Genomic DNA, 14,972 nt, shown 5'->3' with positions numbered 1-14,972 from the left:
TTATTCGCCATGCTGGTCATTTTCATACTGCATCTATTTCATATTAATTAATTTCATATTAATAATACAATTCAGCATTTTACTGTGATCTCCTTCTTGCATAATGAGGTTTAGTTTGTTAAAATTACCGAAACAAACCGGAGAACAAAAGGTGGAGAAAATCAAACTGAACAGGAGGAGCAGAGCCTGCTGCTGGAGGAGAAGAGAGGGGTGTTGAAAAGTAGATTTGGTCCTGAGATCAGGGTGCGAACAAGCAGGGATTCTCGAGCAGATCAATGTCTCTTTCCCTCTGATTTCAGCACAAGCCTGGAATGTGAGCAGTGCTGGTAACTGCTACAATCAGAAGCTAGAGAGGAGATGGCAGCACTCCAGAGAACGTCTCCACAGTCAGAGGAGCGTTGTAGATGACCATTTAGGCTTAGGCTGCTGACATCATCATATACAATACAGCAAATACTTATTCACCTCATTTACATCTTTCCTCTATGCATATCGTTCTCAGATTATTGTACTGTGTCTCATGTAGAGTTTTTATTTATGTGTATATGTATATATTTTTGAGTTTTTCCTGTTCCTTTGCGAATACGGGCCCAGGTCTTTATGGAAGTCTTTGTTGAAAATGGTCCTTTTTGCAGTCTGCACTTATGTCAGATGAGACCAAAATGTAACTTTTTGGCCTAAATGCAAAATCCAATGTGTGGAGGATAACCAACACTCCACATCACACTGAACCCACCATCTCAATGGTAAAACATAGTGGTGATAGCATCATGCTGTGGGGATTCTTTTTTTCAGCACAGACATGGATGCTGATCAGCGATGATTGGAATATGGATGGAGCTAAAAATAGGGCAATAATGGAAGAAAAGCTGTTAGATGCAGCAAAATAGGTTCACCTTGAACCAGAACAGTGAACTTAAAAATATAACCAGAGCAACACTGGAATGGTTTACATAGGGGCATATTCATTACAATAGTCCAGTCAAAGCCTGACTGGACATTTGTAAGTAAAAAAGCCTGATGTTCGCAGATGATGTCCTTCCAATATTAATTAGCCTGAGCTTTTTAGTGAAGAAAATTGGGCAAGGCTTATTATGAAATACCCCAGAAGAAGCTGTTCTTGTAGCTAAAGGTGCAGCTAAAAGTTGACTAAGCAGGGCTGACTGTATGTCACATTTTATAGATTTGTATTTTTTCAAATTTCAGAAGACCATTTAGCATTTTCTTTTAAAATACAATGAAGTTTGTGCTTTTACTATGACAAAAATGTAACAAAGAAAACAATCAAAGGGTTTCAATTCTTTGCAAGCCACCTTCTTCCCTGGAGCAGTTTTTCCAGAAAAGGAGCTGTCACCTCAAATTTGTGCCACTTTTATGTGTTTTTACAAACCATGAAAATGCTGATTTCAAATAATTTGGACGTCTTTGTATTTCCCATGAGTTCTGCCATGCTAAAACCCATCTGTGTCTTTGGCACTCTTTTCTTAAGGCCTTAATGAGCTCTTAAGATCTTTGTTTGATGACACTACCACAAAGCAACAGCAGAGACAAATCCAGAACAGAATATCAGAAGTCTAAAGGAGATGGAGTCTAAGTTTTAATTTAAAGGACAGTTGCTTTCACAAGTTACTGAGTTTCTTTCGTTAAGAGTTTCACTTTTAGCAACTGCCTTAGCAATGATGACTGAGTTACTTTTCTAAATTTGTAAAAAGAAATTCTATTATTTCTACTTTTTCACATTATTTTACATTTTCACGTTATTAATGTCCAGTTGTTTAGGTAGTGGTTTGGTTAACAATTGTTGAACTTTGGACGTGGCGGTGGTGCAGAGGTAAAACGTGCAACCCAAATACAGAGGCTACAGTCCTCGACACCAGCTGTCGCGGGTTTGAGTCCTGGCCAGTTGACCTTTGCTGCATGTCTTCCCTCTCTCTTCACCTCATTTCCTGTCAGTCAACTTAAAAAACAGAGGGCACTAGTGCCCTGTATTTTGTTGAAAATTAAAAAAATTAAAAACAAAAGATTATTCAACTTATTTAATACCTGATTTGCAAATCAGTGCTTTCAGTAAGCAAATGTATTTGTTTGAAAGCATTTTCTTCATATAGAGAAAGACAGTTTTAATCTGTAAATTAGATTGTTACCATATCCAACAGGTTATCCAAAGAACAGTATTATCACTGTTTATCTACATTTTATTAAAATGTCAATATCCCCTTGAAGGTAATAAAAAGGATGTTGTTTCTGCATTTTAGGTGAACTATGTTTATTCCAAAATCCTTTGATGAAATATAAATACAGGCGCAGGTGGAAGCTGAATATGATCTTTAGTTGAACTGGTCCTCCTTCTATGGTCTGCTGCAGACCAGTGGTACATTTTAACCTCTTTTTGTTTAATATTCTTTTTTTTTTCTTTTCCCAGATGGTGTTTTGCACTCTAATCCAACACTACACCTTCCATGCTCAAATGTTTGCTGCTTAAATTAAAAATGTGTAAGGCTTCCTCTGGTAGCTGTTAGGTGCATCAAAAACATTTTGATGCACCTCTTTGAAAAAAAAAAAGGATTCTTTCCCAAGGGAATTAATGAGAAGTCAGTGCAAAATGATTTGGACACTTCACAGAGCCGCCAGCTGGTGATCTGTTAAGTATCTTCTTCTCTCTTCCACTCTATTAGTCTGTCAGTTCGAGTACTGGTTCAGTCAAGATATCTTGACAACAGTTGGCTAGGTTACCATGCAGTTTTTTGGGAAATCTTAGCTTGGAAAAACATACTTTTTTAAAAGATTTATTTGGCACTAGTGGCCTTTATTGACAGTTACTAGACAGGAACAGAGAGAGAAGGGGGAGAAGACATTCAGCAAAGATCTCAAGGTCGGGAATTGAACCCAGGATGGTTGCATCAAGGAGTATAGTCCACTCTACCGCTACACCACCCAACACCCTGGAAAGATCTACTTTAAATAGCCACTTCATCCTATGCTACTCTGAACCTGCCATTCTTCTATTTAAAGTGTTTGTTTCTTGTTGACATTTTTATAATTTGGAGGATTACATTATATAATTCAGTACATGTCAAATGTTTGATAATTATAGACCTTTTCTCAATTGTGCTGGCCATATATTGTGATACATGATACAAATTCTCTAGAATGACATGGTGATGGGTGTTTAAAAACATTTTTGAATGCTTTCAAAGCATATATTGAGGGGCTAAGTAATATAAAATTGCAGGCAATACTACTATTTACATAAACTCAGCAGTTACATTTTGTGAACAAGCAACTGAACCAGTGTACCTTGAGTATACCTGTTCAGCTGCTTGTTCACACAAACAGTGAATCAGACAATCACATAGCAGCATCTTAATGTAATTAGGCATCTAGACTTGTTAAAGACAGCATGCTGAAGTTCAAATCGGCCATTGGAATGGAAAAAATGGGGGATTTTAGTTACTTTGAACATGACATGTTGTTGGACCAGACAGGCTGATCTGAGTATTTTAGAAATTGCTGATCTTTTTTATGCAAAACCACCTCTGAGTTGTTCAGAGAGTAGTCAAAAAAATGAGAAAATGTCCAGTTAGCTGCAGTTCTGTAGGGTGACAATGCCTTATTGATGTCAGGAGAGAAATAGGAGAGACAGGCTCAAATGATTACTCTTTACAAACAGTAATATGTGGAATACCATGTCCAAACACCATATATGTTAAAGCTTTGAGTGGATGTGCTACAGCAGCAGAAGACCAAACCAGCTGTCACTCTCTTCACTCTAAGAAAAAGAAATTCACACAGGCTTACCAAAATTCTACAATAACAAATTGGAAAAACATTGCCTGGTGTGGTGAGTTTCAATTTTAACTACGACATTAAGATGGTAGGTCCAGAAATCTAGAGTGGACAAAATGAAATCATGCATCCATCAACAATGCAGATTTGTGTTGGGGTTTTAAAGATATTTTCTTGGCACACTTTGGGCCACTTATTACCAAGTGAGCATTGTTTAAATGCCACAGCCTAGCTGATCGTTGTTGCTGCCCATGTCCATCTTTTTATGAGCACAGTGTGATCACCTGTTGTTGGCTACTTCCAACAGGATAAACCATGCAAGAAATCTCAAATCTTCTCAAACTGTTTTTTCCTAACATGACGAGTTTAAAGTTTAAAGTCCTTCAGCGGCTGCACAGTTACCAGATCTCAAGCCAACAAAATACATTTGAAGAATGGTTGAACAACAGAGCCATATGGTGGATGTGAACATGACAAATAGCAACAATGTGATGCTATATAATGTTAATATGGGCCAAACTATCTTAGGATCCAATAATTTGTTGATTATATGTTATACAAAATTAAGGTAGTTCTGAAGGAGCATGATGGTCCTAACATTGTGGCTGGTAAGTGTTTTTTGTTTTTAGTTCCAACTGCACAAATAAAAAGAATTTTACCTTCATTTTACTTGGTTTTCTTATAGCAGCAATTGTATGTATGATTTCCACAATACTGTTCAACTGTGTTTTATATTTTTGGACAGGCTGACGTTTTACCACCATATGGTGGCAACAGCACTTCTTCCTGTCAGAGCCATAGCAGTGGAAAAATCCTGCTGTCAGTTATTGTTCTGTTGCAATTATGACTTATGTGAAATCCATTTTCTCAGTTTGAAGAAATTAGACTTGGCGGGGAAAAGGACCAAATTCAAATCTTATTTGCCCATTTATGGACAAAGAGCTTTGGACAGCAAATGGCTGTGTGGCCTCTTCACAGACAAAATGTCCATCTGTCCTTGGCCTGCTGACCACCTCTCACTGAGGCTTAATTTTCCTTGCAGTAGTTCTAAAATACTTTGTTCCTGTACTTTTGATCCTATGCTACAACGGGGGAAAAGACTAGTACTGTCCAATCTCAGTTATAAGAACACCAATGGATAGTTTTTTTTTTTTTTTTTTTTTATTCTGTGAGCATTCTTAAACTGTGGCTACCTTTGAGACAAAATGTCTTTATATTTATTAACTAATAGACATAAATATTGCTTTTTCAATTCTGCTATCAAAAAGATTTCTCTGTACATATCACAATAAAGGTGATTACTAACATAAAAGAAATAATGATAATGAAAGTAAAAAAGTGCATCACCACTGTGTGGGCTGTGTATCTACAAAGGCCTGAAGAGTGCCCATGTGACCCTTTTAGCCACCTGGTATGGACATGCAAATGTCAGAACAGGAGCATTAGTGCTTCAGCGTGATAAATAATATTCCTTTTTTATCATCTGAATTTCATTCTTTGTTGGGAAGCAAAATGCACCGTTAGAAGAAAGGAACCCATCACAGTCTGGCACTTATGTGGATGTTATTTGGACATGCACCTCATTTGAACATCACCATAAGGTGCATTTACTTTCTAGCACGGTTACTCCCTGGTGGCTAAATCTCTCTCTGCTGTATAATTTACTTTGTCACACAATCTCAGACTACATGTATAGAGAAGATCTGAGAAGAATGTCACGCAGTTAAAGCAGTTGACTCGGTTGCTAAATTCCTTAGACTTTAGTCTGATGGTGTGTGGAAAAACAAGTCCAGTCCATAAAGACTTTGCAGCAGCTCCCAGCACTTAAAGGAAGGGCTCCAAACGTCACAGTGCCTGATACCCTTTGAGGTCTTGGTGCAGTTCAAACCTTGACAGGTCTGTTATGTTTTGGCAGCATGAGGGTGGTCAGCACTGCATATGTTGTGTTCTTTAATGTTCTTATTTACTGTTGAATTTAGTATCATTAGTCGCCGTTCATTCAGTAATAATCATCAATAATTTGATCATTGTTTGGTGTGTCTGCTGCATAGAAATGGAGCATAAATAAGGGAGAGAGTTATCTGTGATGACCCACAGGGATTTCACAAAGCTCCAGCCTGTATTTGACTTGGCAGCATGTTCTCAGCTTGTCAGACTCTGCAATGTCTTTGAAGAAACTTTCCTCCCACCCTTTTTGTAGTATGGCACTCCACTCCAATATGAGTCAAAGCAAACATCCCTCAACAGCTCAACATCCTGACGTGGTTGGAAAAGAAAGCAGTCACAATTGGTTCAGATGGTCAGATTAGGACTTCATAGACTTTAATTATCAGGATGACTTTATGCTCTGGAAAATTAGAAACTGTATCAACAAGGAGACAAAATTGGAATAACGCCTGTGCAATCTAATGAAAAAGTTACATTAACGTAGGTATTTTTCCAGTTTAATTATTATCTTTGATTATTCATCCAAATAACAAATAAAGTTGGGATCAAATCTCCATAGTGTCCTAAATCCTTGATCAACAGTCGAATATGTTTCAATGTGGGGACTAAATCGTTTTCTTGAGAATTATTGAGACAAGAAAAGTCCTATTTATTGAAGACTTTTGCCACAAGTACTTTTAATGTCAGTGCTGGTGTTGATGTTATTGTGGTGAAATGAACAAGAAGTTTGAAAGTTCTGAATATCAAACATTAATTTTATGCAGGTGGTGTTTTCAAACAGAGAAATAAATTTGACAGTGAAGAAAGGTCATCTAGTTAGATAGTGTAAACTCAAAATATTTTTTGAGTTTTGCTTGAATGGCTTCATTGAATTTGTTTGTGTCTCCATTTTCCATTTCTTATTTTAAAGATGTTTTTCACCCTGAGGATGTTCTAGTACTAAGGATAATAAGTTCAGTTCAATTTAGTTTATATAGTGCCAATTCTATTCATCTTTCTAGTCAGGTACATATTCCAATTGATCCTAGTTATCAAACAAGTCAAACTCAGTTTATTATTCAAATTGGTTTAAAAGTTTTCTATCTAAGGAAACCTAGAAGATTGAATCGAGTCAGTGATTTGCAGCATTCACTCCTCCTGGAGGAGCATTTAGCGACCGAGGACAGTCGCTTGCATTGACTTTGCAGCAATCCCTCATACTGAGCATGCATGTAGTGCAGTAGAAAGGAAAACTCCCTTTTAACAGGAAGAAACCTCCAGCAGAACCAGGCTCAGTGTGAGCGGCCAGCTGCCATGACCGATTTAGGGTTTGAGAGGACAGAGCAGACACACCAAAAGAACACAGGAGCACTGCACCAGAAGTACTTTCTGTGTGAAAGAAAGTAAAATGGAGGACAGTATCTCCTTTAGTGGCTTCATCTAGGACCACATGCAGTTAGTTATAGCAAAAGCTCTGCCAATAGCTATGTCTAGGAGAGAGACCAAGTTAAACACTAAAAGACAGGGCCAAGTGTATCATCTGTAGGGGGAGTACATTAAGTTGTTGGCAGCACTAGCTCAGCCAAATCCCCCCCTCCAGGAAGGTGTCAAAGCTAAACAGAATCCCAGCCCAGATGTAGCTTCTATGGAGAGAAAAAACAGAGAGAGAACATACAATTAAAAGTTAAAATAACAGCAAATAATGCAAAATTGTTGAGTAGTAGGATAATGTAGCAGAACAAAGGAAAGTTGTCATTGTGTCCTCCACGCCACATAAATCTATAGCTAGTTATTAGGTGTTGTTTTGGCCCATTCTTTAAACTTCAAACAAGTCTCAATGTTCAGTTCCAATAAAATGAGATGGCACTTATAAAACAACGAACAGTCACATATGTGTTGCACTTGTTGCCCATATGGTTTAGAACCATATTCAATATTTTCTCGAACAGAAATGTTCCCACTAAATGCTGTGTTTATGACTTCACCTTTAAACAGACAAAGCATAATTTGTGGCTTAAGCTGTTTAACATGCAGACAAATGGAAACTGCATGAATTCTATGACCAGTAGATTATATTCCAACTGTTGCCAACAGACAAGGAATCAAGACAGTTGTGGCTGAAGAAATTTAATCTTAAAGTGACCACTGAAGGCCCCACATCTGCCTTCTTTTGACTTGTAAAGGTGCGTTCAGACTGATAACGATTCCAGGGAATTTTTTGCCTCATTGGTGTGCTGTCGCTCGCCTGACATTTCGCCAGCAATTTGTGTGGCCAATGGGCGACAACGCTTCACTCGCTTCACCGCGTCATCAAACAGTAGGAGCTTCTATCTGCTTCTCGCCGGTTTCAACTAAACATGTTGGACCTGGATTTTATGGAGCTAGTCACGGTGCTTTATTCATGGAAACATCTCTGGGTTCACCAGTTTCTCCAGAGACGGAACCAGTTTGGAGAATGCTACAACCTACTCCAGGAGCTGTGGCTGTATGACGGTCACTTTCAGCGGTACTTCGGTCTATCCAGGACCCAGTTTGAGGACCTGCTGCCCGTGTTGGAGGACGAATCAGCCTCCGGGACACCAACTACAGGAGCTGTATCCCTGCTGCAGAATGCCTGCTCATCTGTCTTCGGTGAGTAAATAAATCTGAGCTCAATAGAAAAACAGCCAAATTATACAGTCCAAATCTAAGTATAATAATCATTTTTGTGCCAAAATACACTAGGCAAGAGCTGATATGACAACAGAAAGTAGCATGGTAGCATATTGAATAATTATGTAATAACGGCTGATCAGTGACCTAGAAATAAGGTTTGCTGACATATGCATCTGAAAATGAAATACTTTTTAATAAAATACAATTTAATACATAAACATAGATGTACCCTGAGCAACTGCTGTGAGTTTCTTACTTGTATACCAACTCTTGTCCTGAAAAGAGGGCTATAGACGCAATGCGAATTGACAATCAAAAAAAGCCATAAACTGTCAGGTACAACCAGACACAGAGTTAATATCAGCAACTAAGTCATATAAACTGGCGTAATTGAACATTAGATCTCTGTCAGGAAAATCATTTTTAATCAATAACTTCATTACTGACCACGATCTTGATGTTATGTTTTTAACAGAAACATGGTTACATGAATTTAATAAAGCTCCCATTCTGATAGAGGTGACTCCGAACTACAATTTTCTTTGTGAGAGCAGACAGCAAAGAAAAGGTGGCCACTTTGTTTAAAGATTTATTAGAATGTAAAAAAGTATTTCTCGGCAAATTTGACTCTTTTGAATATTTGGTTCTCCAGGTAAAGAGCCCGGTCCGAACAATGTTCTTGAATATTTACAGGCCTCCTAAGTCCAAAACAAACTTTTTCAGTGATTTTAATTAGCTTTTATCTGTGATATGTGTTGATTATGACTGTTTAATCATTGTGGGAGACTTCAACATTCACATGGACAATCCTGAAGACAGTACAATAGATCTATGTGACACTCTTAGAAATTTTGGTTTGACTCAACATGTTAAAGAGCAAACTGTTAAGGTTTGCGAGATATAGGACCCCAGAATGCAGACGAGCAGGCAGCGTGATGGTAAGTGCAAAAGGTTTAATAACAGAAACTCACTCACAGCAGGAGGCAGGAACAAAACAACAAACGGGCAGGCAAGACAGGCATGGCATGATCAAAAAACAAGACATGATCTGAGAAATGTTTCCACGACGACTAACTGAACAGGTGTGTATATATGGAGTGAAAACCAGGTGGAGCAAGGAGACAGATTAACTTGGAGCAGGTGAACCAAATAAACTAATTGACAGACAGAACAAAACGTGGCTGCGGCAAAAACAGAGACTCTAATATATAAACAAAACCAAACTTGACAAAACATGAACAAGACTAAAACATGACCAGAAAAATAATAAACAGAAGCATGATTCAAAACATGAGCAGTGAAAAACATAAGGAAAAACCAAAAACCAAACAACCCCAAATCATAACACAAACGCACAAACAGGGACTTTTTTTGGACTTGATCATCACTAAGGGTCTAAACATTTCCAAGGTGTCTGTAACTGATGTTGCCCTATCTGACCCCTTTTCTGTTATTTTTGAAAGCATCATCTGCAATGACTCAGTTTGCAAAGAGACATGATAAGAAAACGCATCTTTAAGGACGGTGCTGCTGAAACCTTTAACCAGATTTACTCTTCTACCTCCACTTTGCCCTGTAACACTGTAGATGAGCTGGTAGAAAACTTTCATTCTAAAATCTCGGACACCATTGATTCAGTTGCTCCAATTAAAGTGAAAGTCGTTTCTGGGAAGAAAATGTTTCCATGGAGAAGTGCTCAACCAGTCAGAAGTGAACAAAAGGAGTGTCGAAAAGCTGAACGCAGGTGGCGAAAGACTGGACTCCTGGTTCGCTATATTATGTATAAAGAGAGACTATACAGATATAACCTACAACTGAAAAATGCAAGGGAATCTTTCTTTTCTGAGATCATCAGCAAAAACATTAGCAATGCTCGTGCAATATTTGCCACGGTCGACAGGTTAACAAACCCTCCTGTAACTGTAGCTTCTGAACTCCACTCTACCAGGGCCTGCAATGAATTTACTAACTTCTTTACTGAAAACCCCAAAAGATCAGAGAGGCAGTCAAATCATCCACATCAACTCCAGTACCAATGTTGTCTCCAACTAGAACTGATTTTGACAAAATTTCCCAATTTCACCACATAAACTACAAAAACTCAGAATAAATCGTACACCAACTAAACTCTTCTTCCTGCTGTCTCAATCTTTTACCCACAGCTTTCCTTAAGAAAGCTTAGCCTGTAATAACATCTGATTTAACACAAATAATATGTCAGATGTTTTCCCCCAGGCCCTGAACAAGCTGCTACTACAGAACTACAGGCCTATATCAAACCTCCCCTTCATCAGTAAGATTATTGAAAAAGCTGTGTTTCAGCAGTTAAACAGCTTCCTAACAACGACCAACCGCTTCGATGTCTTCCAGTCAGGCTTCCGTGCTCACCACAGTATAGAGACTGCTCTTGTCAAGGTGTTCAATGACATCCGTATAAATGCAGACTGTGGAAGAACCACAGTGCTGGTATTATTGGACCTTAGTGCACCATTTGACACTGTTGATCACTCCATTTTATTAGAGCGCCTGGAAAACTGGGTCGGCCTTTCTGGTACAGCACTCAATTGGTTTAAATCCTACTTGAAGGACAGGGACTTTTTTGTGTCAGTAGGTAACTTTACATCAGAGATCACAAAAATCACATGTGGCATTCCACAAGGGTCCATCTTAGGGCCCCTTCTATTCAATATCTACATGCTCCCCCTAACTCAGATTTTAATAAACAACAACGTAAGTTATCATAACTATGCAGACGACACACAGCTATACGTTACGATGTCACCAGGTGACCATGAACCCATTCAAGTGCTGGGTAAATGCTTAGAAGAAATCAATGCATGGATGGGCCAAAATTGTCTTCAGCTGAATCAAAACAAAACTGAAGTAATAATCTTTGGACCAAAGGAAGAGCGTTTAAAAGTTAGCACACAGCTTCAGTTAATACAGCTAGAAACCACCAGTCAGGCTTGAAACCTGGGTGTAGTGATGGACTCAGACCTGAACCTTCAGAGGCACATAAAGACAGTAACTAGGTCAGCCTTCCATCACCTAAAGAACATCTCCAGGATTAAAGGATTAATGTCTCAGCAGGACCTTGAAAAACTAATTCATGCATTTATCTTTAGTAGAATTGATTACTGCAACGGTGTCTTCACAGGTCTGCCTAAAAAGTCAATCAGACAGCTGCAGTTGATCTAGAACCCTGCTGCCCGCGTCCTCACTAGAACTAAGAAAGTGGAGCACATCAACCTGGTTCTAAAGTCCATACACTGGCTCCCTGTAGCTCAGAGAATAGACTTTAAAATACTTCTGTTAGTCTATAAATCACTGAATGGCTTAGCACCAAAATACATGACAGACTTGTTGTCTGTGTATCAACCACCCAGACCTCTCAGGTCTTCTGGCTCATATCTACTCTGCATACCCAGAACCAGAACCAAACATGGAGAAGCAGCTTTTAGTTCTTATGCTCCACTAATCTGGAATAAACTCCCGGAAAACTGTAAAAGCGCCAAAACCCTAAGTTGCTTTAAATCAAGATTAAAAACCTATTTGTTTAGAGTGGCCTTTGACTGTGCCATCTAAACATTATTGGTTACGTTTTCAGTCCAATTTTCCTTTCATTTTCTTAACCATAATTCTATTCTCTTTATATAATTATTATTTATTTATTTATTTTTAAATTACCTCTGTTGTTTGATTTTCTGTATCATTGTAATGTTTTTCCGTATGTACAGCGCGTTGAGTGCCTTGTTGCTGAAAACCGCTAAATAAATAAACTTGACTTGACTTGACTTGACAGAAAAGTTCAGATTTTTCAACTCCAGCGAAATTCACTTCACACCCATCGAGGATTTCACTTTGCTCTATTCGCGGTAATCAGAATTAACAAGTAACTTAGTAGGCCTTTAATAATCAGTAATAACTATTTAGTGCATGACACCCTTGCTTTCCATTCCTGATTGGATTTTCAACCTACAACAGAAAATACAGCTTAGAAATAGTAGTGAACACAACTACTGAGCTCTCAGCAATTTAAAAGACTGACCACACCATGTAAATATTGAATTATTTACCCCCCTTCTTCTCTGTAGCAGTGGAGTTGATAAGGCAGATAAATATGTTGGTTTGTATAATCAGAGGCAATTTTTACCCTATTTGCTCTGCAAGAGACAGTTTGTTTATATGTAAAAATGCCAGTCCAGACACTGCCGAGAGAATTCACAGGATTGAGGCATACAGCGAATAGTTTTCTGTAGTGGGAAGTTCCATCCAGACTGTGGAGAAAATGTTCAGTTCAATACATTTCAGTCTATTTTATCATTTTATATTTTGAGTTTATATCTTTATTTTTTCTTTGTAAACCTTTAGGTGATATGTGTGAATGGAACTTGGAGTTGTAGAGTTTTTAGTACTGTTCCCTTCCTCCTGTGGCTAGGTCAGTTGTTCTTACAATGTTCTGACCCAGCCTCTCCATGAAAGGAAAAAGAAAACTGACCTCCATCTCAACAAAACTGGAAAAAAATTAAGCACAGAAAATAAAAGAAAAATATTATTTTCTGCTGCCTTTCCATTTAATTTTCTCTCCTTTGTGCTGTCAAAATGTTTAGGTTTTAAAGAACTACACCTTCATATCTTTTCTTTCATTAGTGAGCTGCTGATGTTACTTTATCATGGTTTGGCAGCCCAATGCTTCATTCTTTTCTGTTGGCAATTTTATAAAGTAATTTCCTGCTTTGGCAGACTTCTGCTTTTCTCTTTAAATCACTCTGGGGCCCACATGAGGTGTAATGTTTCAATGTGACATGCTTTTTTTAGCTTCATGCTTTCAGGTGCACAACAGACAAAGAGGTCTCTGTTTTTTTTATACTTCACTGTAACTTTAAAAATAAAGTATCTGTTGTCATTTCTCTACTTCATTTTTACATTTCTTTCTGTCCTCGTCTCTAAATGGGTTTGCATGTACATGTCAACCCCAGTCCCAGACTCATTATGAGTCTGATGGGCCCTGAGCCTGACTTAAGGCCACACCTTTTTATGTCAGGAGATTTTTCGCTCTAGTACTTCAGAGGAAATAAACTCCTCCAGTGGTGCAAGTTATAAGGAGGCAAACTTAACAGAGTGAGCTGGACAGACTCACCTTGCGAGAAGCTGGCAGTTGATGACAACTGCCAGGATATCTTGTGGCTCGTCACTCTCTGTCCTGTCACGGTTGAGTATGTTTTGCAAGATAGGATTGGACCCTAGGGGCTGCATCCCACACTTTGAGGATCAGAGGGTTAAAACAAAGTAATTTAATGGCATTTCATACAAATCAAAGACATAATAAAATAATATTACATTTTTCTTGCCCAAAAATATATTGATTGGGTAGAACCTTCTTTCAGATATATTTTACCAAACAGCCCCTGGGAGGAGACCAGCTCCTGTCACATTTCACATTACATCTAAAGCATCTGGAGAATCTGCTCAAGACATAAGCATTACTCCCCGATCAACTATGGCTGTCTACAGGCCTGTGTCCAGTCCCCAGGGTATATCTCTAATATTTCACAACACCAGCAGGTTTTAAGTTTCACACTAAACCCATCGATTCCTAACAGAGATATCTGTTAATGCTGCTTACCAGCGAATACTGTGTACTTGCAGTTGTAAATAATCCATCCTCTTATCTAGAGGATGAGCACTAGCAGAAAAAAACTGTCATATTTGTTCATATATGGTTAGCTTTTAACCAAGCCTTGCTACTGACTCTGCTGCCCCTCCTCCATCTTCTCAAAGTACAGCCCATTCCATGCATTTTCACCCAGTCTATTGGCTCCACAGCAGTTGGCCATGCAGCTCCTCCTCCATTTCAAGTAATCTATTATCTTCCAAAAATCGTCAAAGGTTATCATAAACTCCATTGAGATCCAAATGGAAACTCGTACGTCATAGTTTATGGAGCTGCATATAAATTAAGCACTACCTAACATGCTGTCACAAGCATCTTTGTGTCAGCAAATGTAGTTGTCACAGCTATTACCAAAACTCCTTATACATTCAGTAATTGTTTTGCACACCAAATTCTTAAAGGTAGTTGACAGTGTAGTTCTGACAATTTTTCAAGAATCCTGAAATTTGTTTGATTACAAGCCAATTTGAAATGGTAACTTTTACTTTCTAGCTGTTGTGAAATTGCTTCTTTTCCAGACTGCCTTTGTAATATCTCGCACACCAGAGTCCAGGAATGTATGTATATTAAAAAAACAAGGCTGACAAAACTAAGCAGAGAGCATCTTGCCTTGCTACTCTTTGAAATGAAATGAAATTCTAAGTTAATTTAAAACTTCACTACTGCATACTGTCCTAACCTTTTTTTTTCTCATCTGGTATTGTAATGCGCTGCCAGTCTGAAAGCATGCAGCTGAAAAATCAAGCAGAGGTGATGTGACACTGCTCATTACTCATTTACCAGCCGCTGCTCCGACAGTTCAGCATGGATGAAGCAGCAGCCATTTCTGAACTTCAGCTGCTGCTTTGTTTTAGTCGTTGGTGCTCTGGAGATATCCAGATGTCTGTGTTTAAACAATGGGACTTCAGTGATTTAACCCTTTGAGCTAAGG

Source organism: Girardinichthys multiradiatus, chromosome 3, assembly GCF_021462225.1.
Source record: "Girardinichthys multiradiatus isolate DD_20200921_A chromosome 3, DD_fGirMul_XY1, whole genome shotgun sequence".
Classification (NCBI taxonomy): domain Eukaryota; kingdom Metazoa; phylum Chordata; class Actinopteri; order Cyprinodontiformes; family Goodeidae; genus Girardinichthys; species Girardinichthys multiradiatus.
The sequence above is the reverse complement of the archived record's forward strand: the minus strand, read 5'-3'. Positions refer to the sequence as shown.